Raw genomic sequence first — 7500 nt, 5'->3', positions numbered from 1 at the left:
AGGGGGAATACCTGATTTGTACAATAAACAAATGAATCTCATGTACTCCTCACCTTCGAGCAACAACACGGCAGCAACAATTATGACTGATCGTTTCTTGTGAAGGATCTGCATTATGTATCTTGTCATCGTGGAATGAATATTTGTCTTCGTGAAAAGAATACCCCTGAAGCAAAACTATAATTCACAGCAGCGTGCAGTATGACTTTCGCGTCAAAATTTATCATTTCGTTTCTTTTGATTAAACAAGAAGAAGGAGGATACATGCTCGTTCACAAACAACAGTTCGCCATAACTCTTCCAAACGAAACAACGTTTTAACTCACTCAGTACGGCCAGTCCTCTCTTCTCCTCTACACAGACCCCTCGGATGTCCAGTGGGTGTCTGAATGACCCAACCTTTAGCTTCCGTCGTCAGAATTGTGGTATTCTTTGTCAACATTCACCTCTTCAGTTTAAGAGCCTTCCGCTTGCAATAGTTTGATGATGGTAATTGGGGTGAAACGCTGTTAACGTTCGTATGGAGAGAGTTAACTTCTTCTTCTTCTTCTTCTCTGTGAATAGTCATTCTGGGGCCGCACAGGACTGTTCCTGTACGTCTGTCGGTGTTGTGCCAAAGCCCGGGTCTCTGCAAATGGGTTTCCTGTCCATTCTGCAATGTTGTCGGTCCATCGTGTTTTCTTTTCTTTCTTTTATTTATTTATTTATTTATTTTATTAAACAATCCATATAATTGACATTTGTTGAATCAATAGAAAAGAATAAAAGAAGCATGTGTTCACTGCTGATTCATGAAACAGCTGATAAGATATCACTGAACACTTGTTCCTCATTCACAGGATATATCCTGTTGTCCTCTCTGATAGAGAGTTCTGTCCCCCTGCAGCAGGTGCTAGAACTGTTTGCTGTAGTTATGTCCGACATTTTATCATTGAATACATGAAGAATTCCAGTAGTGACACACTAAACTCTGCTGTAGGAATGACATTTTATCATTGAATACATGAAGAATTCCAGTAGTGACACACTAAACTCTGCTGTAGGAATGACATTTTATCATTGAATACATGAAGAATTCCAGTGGTGACATGCTGTACGATGCTTGATCATTGAATCTTTTTTTTTTAATGGTTTTCGTGTCGGTATATGTGATCTCTCTCTCTCTCTCTCTCTCTCTCTCTCTCTCTCTCTCTCTCTCTCTCTCAAGAAGAAATGACATGATTATAATTATAACTTTTCAAAAAACCTTAAAGTTACTCAAGGAAATGTCATGAGCCAATAATCTTTGTCTACTTTTTCAGTTATGAAGTGTTGTGTCCATGACATTGGTCTCCCCCCCCCCCCCCCCCCCCCACCCCCCTTTATTTTCGGTATTTTGTGTGTCGCAATTGTATGTATGTACCTCCTTTGCAAACAGGCCGGTGGCCTTGCAGTAAAATATTCGGAGTTCTCTCTCTCTCTCTCTCTCTCTCTCTCTCTCTCTCTCTCTCTCTCTCTCTCTCTCTCTCTCTCTCTCTCTTCTTTCCATCGTGTTTTCTGTCTCCCCCTCTGTGTCCCTCTCTCAGCAGATCCTTGGAGGACTGTCAAGACCATTGGATCTTGTTACGTGGCCACACCAGCGTGGCTTTCTTTTCTTAACTGACAGCAGATCTTCATGAGGTCCAGTGGGCAGCATGGTGGTCTGTGCACTTGTTTACCGGTGATGTGGTCAGTGTATCCGATGTTTTGTATCTTGCGATAACACCTCATTTTCATAGCTTGAATTTCTAAATCAGCCACGAGGGTCCCTGTCCAGCATCTGTACAGGAAGATGGAATATACCAATGCACGCAGCTGTCTGATCTTGTGTTTCATGGAGATGTTGCTGTCCTTCCATATAGAGGTGTCACTTCAACAGGCAGATTTCCTGGTGCGCACACCACTGGTTATGACAGAACATGAACACACACGCACGCGCACGCGCGCGCGCACGCACACACACACACACACACACAGATACACACACACGCGCACACACGCTTCACACACACACAAAAACACACACACAAACACACACAGAGACACAGACACAGATACACATACACACGCACGCAAACACACACACATACCCCCCAAAAAAAAACAGCAACACACACACACACACACACACACACACACACACACACACACACACACACACACACACACACACACTCATACCCCCCAAACACACACACACACACTCATACCCCCCAAACACACACACACACACACACATACACACACACACACACACACACACACACACACACACACACACACACACACACACACACACACACAAACACACATAAGGGGAACTGGCAGGAAGGGACATTCAGTTCATGTCCCTCTTAGTTGATCTATCGTTCTTCATCATCGCTGACTACAATCACTACGACAACAGCAGAGCAACAGACTTGAAATGTTAAAATCGGGGGAAAGGGGGAGAGAGAAAGAAAGTAAGTAAAACAAAAGATCATTTCTCTGCATCGAGTCATGAAGAAAGCTTTGGTCGAACGAGTATACATCCATATTCGTGTTCAAGAAAGCTTTGGTCGAACGAATATACATACATATTCGTCCATATGTCACATGCAGTTGGATACACACAGTGTTCAGTTGAAAACGTTATATAATGCAGTCGATAGAAAAACCAATACGTTCACTATTGTAATAGCACCGACACCCTCCCACCTACACACTCACCATTCCCGACATACAAACACACTTATGTGACAGACTGAACTCAGGTGTGCAGGTAAAGTAGACAGAAGGAGAAGAAGGGGACACAGTGGGGGTTGGGGGTTAACAAATGTGGTGAAAATGAACTTTGATAGAACGCAGGTCAAAGCAAAAATTATTGTTCTGAATGTATGTTGGTGGTTTTTGTCGATTTTTTTTCTCTTGGAGGGGTGGGGGTGGGGGGTTGTTTTTCGGCTGTTTTTTTGGTGTGTTTTTGTTGTTGTTGTTGTTGTTGTTTTCGGGTTGTGGGAGTGGGGTGGGGGGGCTTGTTTGTTCTGTTTGTGAATAGAGAGATTGGTGACTTTTGGCGTTCAAATCGAAGTGTGAATTTTGTGGGAATGCTTGGCTCAGCTGAGGAACAAATCTATCTGGATGGAGATTAAAGAGGATCAAGTTGAAATCACACACACACACACACACACACACACACACACACACACACACACACACACACACACACACACACACACACACACACACACACACACACACACGGGGAACTGACATGAAGTGACACTTCAGTTCATGTCCCTCTTAGTTCATCAATCGTTCATCATCATCGCCGACTACAATAACTACGACTATGGAAGAAAGAAATCAACAAATGGAAGAAAGAAACAATGAAAAGAAGAAAAACAAATGTGCATTTCCCTGCATCGTGTCATGAAGAAAGCTTTGGTCGAGCGCGTATGCATACATATTCGTCGATATGTTAGGCACATTTGTATATACAAACTCGTACAGCTGAAAACGTGATATTATGCAGTCGATAGAAAAACCAATACGTTCACTATTGTAATACCACCGACACCCTCCCACCCACACTCACCATTCCCGACATACAAACACACTTATGTGACAGACTGAACTCAGGTGTGCAGGTAAAGTAGACAAAAGGAGAAGAAGGGGACACAGTGGGGGTTGGGGGTTAACAAATGTGGTGAAAATGAACTTTGATAGAACGCAGGTTAAAGCAAAAATTATTGTTCTGAATGTATGTTGGTGGTTTTTGTCGATTTTTTTTCTCATGGGGGGGGGGGGGGGGTTGTTTTTCGGCTGTTTTTTTTGTGTGTTTTTGTTGTTGTTGTTGTTTTCGGGGGCTTGTTTGTTCTGTTTGTGAAGAGAGAGATTGGTGACTTATGGCGTTCAAATCGAAGTGTGGATTTTGTGGGAATGCTTGGCTCAGCTGAGGAACAAATCTATCTGGATGGAGATTAAAGAGGATCAAGTTGAAATCACACACACACACACACACACACACACACACACACACACACACACACACACACACACACACACACACACACACACACACACACACACACACACACACACACACACACACACACACACACACACGTCACGGGGAACTGACATGAAGTGACACTTCAGTTCATGTCCCTCTTAGTTCATCAATCGTTCATCATCATCGCCGACTACAATAACTACGACTATGGAAGAAAGAAATCAACAAATTGAAGAAAGAAACAATGAAAGGAAGAAAAACAAATGTGCATTTCCCTGCATCGTGTCATGAAGAAAGCTTTGGTCGAGCGCGTATGCATACACATTCGTCGATATGTTAGGCACATTTGTATATACAAACTCGTACAGCTGAAAACGTGATATTATGCAGTCGATAGAAAAACCAATACGTTCACTATTGTAATACCACCGACACCCTCCCACCTACACACTCACCATTCCCGACATACAAACAAACACACTTATGTGACAGACTGAACTCAGGTGTGCAGGTAAAGTAGACAAAAGGAGAAGAAGGGGACACAGTGGGGGTTGGGGGTTAACAAATGTGGTGAAAATGAACTTTGATAGAACGCAGGTCAAAGCAAAAATTATTGTTCTGAATGTATGTTGGTGGTTTTTGTCGATTTTTTTTCTGTCCTGTGTTTTGGTGGGTTTTTTTGTGGGTTTTTGTTGTTGTTGTGTTTGGGGTTTTTTTGGGGGGTGCGTGTGTGTGGGGGGGAGGGGGGGGGGGGGGGGGGGGGGGGGGGGGGGCATGGGGGGCTTGTTTGTTTTGTTTGTGAATAGAGAGATCGGTGACCTATGGTGTTCAAATCGAAGTGTGAATTTTGTGGGAATGCTAGGCTCAGCTGAGGAACAGATCTGTCTGGATGGAGTATAAAGAGGATTAAGTTGAAATGATGCACACACACACACACACACACACACACACACACACACACACACACACACACACACACACACACACACACACAATGTCACGGGAAACTGGCAGGAAGGGACATTCGATTCATGTTCCTCTTAGTTCATCAATCGTTCATCATCATCGCCAACTACAATAACAATGACGACGAAAGAAAGAAAGAAAGAAAATGAAACAAAAGTACATTTCTCTATATCGAGTCGTGAAGAAAGCCTTGGTCGAACACACATACATACTCGTCGATATGTTACATGCAAATGTATATGCACACGGCGTACAGTTGAAAACGTTACATAATACAGTTGATAGAAAACCCAATACGTTCACAACTGTAACGGCACTATCACTCTCCAACCCACACACTCCCCGACATACAAACACACTTAGACTGAACATAGATATTACACGATAAGTACACAGTGGGAGAGAGATGGTGCGGGCAGGGGTGGGGATGGGGGTGATAAATGTGGTGAACAGAACTTTGAAAGAGCGGAGGTTAAAGCAAGTGTTGTAAATGTATTTGGGCTGGCTTGTTTGTTTTGTTTGTGAACACAGAGATCGGTGACCTATGGCGTTCAAATCGAAATGTGAATTTTGTGGGAATACGAGGCTTAGCTGAAGAACAAATCTATGTGGATGGAGTATACAGAGGATGAAGTTAAAATCATGTTTTGTCAAGTCGAGAGGAGGGAAGAGGGGGTCTGATGGACAGAAGGGAGTGGCTGAGGGGGATGGGGGTGGGCGGGGGCGGGGGGGGGGGGGGCATTAGAAAAGTAATTGCTATGTGTAAGTTCAAAGACTGAAATATTTGCTGTTGATCTTCTTTCTACGAGATTTCATGAGCTGTCTACCTAGTTGTGAGATCCCTGTCTGTCTGTCTATCTGTCTCTCTTTGTGTGTGTGTGTGTGTGTGTGTGTGTGTGTGTGTGTGTGTGTGTGTGTGTGTGTGTGTGTGTATGGAAACATGCCTTTGGTTGTCAATGGGCTTTTGATTATATATGATTAAAACAACAGAGTTGCCGGGTAAGTACAAAAGTAGCATGAATATACTACAAAACATACCTGATGATTGATATGTAGGCCTACTAGTAATCAAGGGAGGATGGGTCGACTGGTCATTCATTTATTTTTACGTCACATATTCATCTGCTGACGGGCATTTGAATTGAGCTAAAGATGTGTGTGTGTGTGTGCGCGCGCGCGTGTGCGTGCATGCTCGCGCGTGTGCGTGTGTGTGTGTGTGTGTGTCTTTTAATTGTTTGAAGCAGACAATAAAGTCTTTTTGAACTGAACTGAATAATTATCTCCACGTTTCTATCACGAGCTCTTGCCGGATGCTGCAACTATAACGCCCGAATTTGTCCAGCACGCGGCAAGGTTATAACAACCCAGCTCGTCACACACAATGTTGTCACCATCTTGCACCTGGGTACACAGCCCCCCACCGGCCCATTGTTCAGTTGACACGCGGGACCGGACGGGGGTGAGGGAAGGAAAAGGGGGGGGGAGAGGTTCGGGATGGGTGGGGCGTAGGGTGGGGTGTGGGGGTAGAAGTGAACCGAGTGCAGCAGGAAAGACTGACGGAGGTGGACAGGCCTGTATTATGGGTGCCCTTGGAGTGGTACACAGAGAGAGACAGAGAGAGAGACAGACAGACAGACAGATAGAGACAGAGAGACAGAGAATGAGAGAGAGAGAGAGAAAGAGAGAATAAGAAAGAGAAGACAGACAGACAGAGAATAAGAGACAGAGAGACGGAGAAAGAATGAGACAGAGAATGAGAGAGAGAGAGAGAAAGAGAGAATAAGAAAGAGACAGAGGCAGAGAATAAGAGACAGAGAGACAGAGAAAGAAAAAGACAGAAAATGAGAGAGACAAAGAATCAGAGAGAGAGGGAGGGAGAGAGAGAGAGAGAGAATAAGAGAATCAGAAAGATGGAGGGGGGAGAGAGAGGTGGGGGGAGATCTAGTAGAGAGAGAGAGAGAAAGGCAGAGAGAGAGAGAATGAGAGAGAGAGAGAAAAAGAGCCAGTCGAGAGAGAGAGAGAGAGAGAGAGAGAGAGAACAATGCATGGTGTATTGTGTTCGTTCCGCGCTTTCTGGCACCCACAGTTTTCACCAGGCTGCAGCTTAATGTTCTGGTTCCGGAGACGGGAGTCGGGTAGGGGCGCGCGTGCAAACAACGGCTGATTTCTTTTTTGTTCTCCTCATTCTAGCGTTGGAAGTAGACCATGTTCGGTACCCAGGTCACTTTTCTTTCCTCTCTCTCTCTCTCCTTCCCAACCCTCCCCAGTATACACCTTCATTCCCTTCACAACACCAGCCCCCCCAAACACACACACACACACACACACACACACACACACACACACACACACACACACACACACACACACACACACACACACACACACTAATTCAATTATCTCACCCACCTACAACCCTCCAACACACACACTTATTCATGCCGAGTTCGACAACTGGACCAAGCACTGTTGTCTCACGATAAATGTGTAAGAATCGTTACTGCGTGATGTCGCGGTTTTTCTTG

Source organism: Babylonia areolata, chromosome 18 (genome assembly GCF_041734735.1).
Source record: "Babylonia areolata isolate BAREFJ2019XMU chromosome 18, ASM4173473v1, whole genome shotgun sequence".
NCBI lineage: Eukaryota > Metazoa > Mollusca > Gastropoda > Neogastropoda > Buccinidae > Babylonia > Babylonia areolata.
This window is presented reverse-complemented; position numbering follows the sequence as displayed.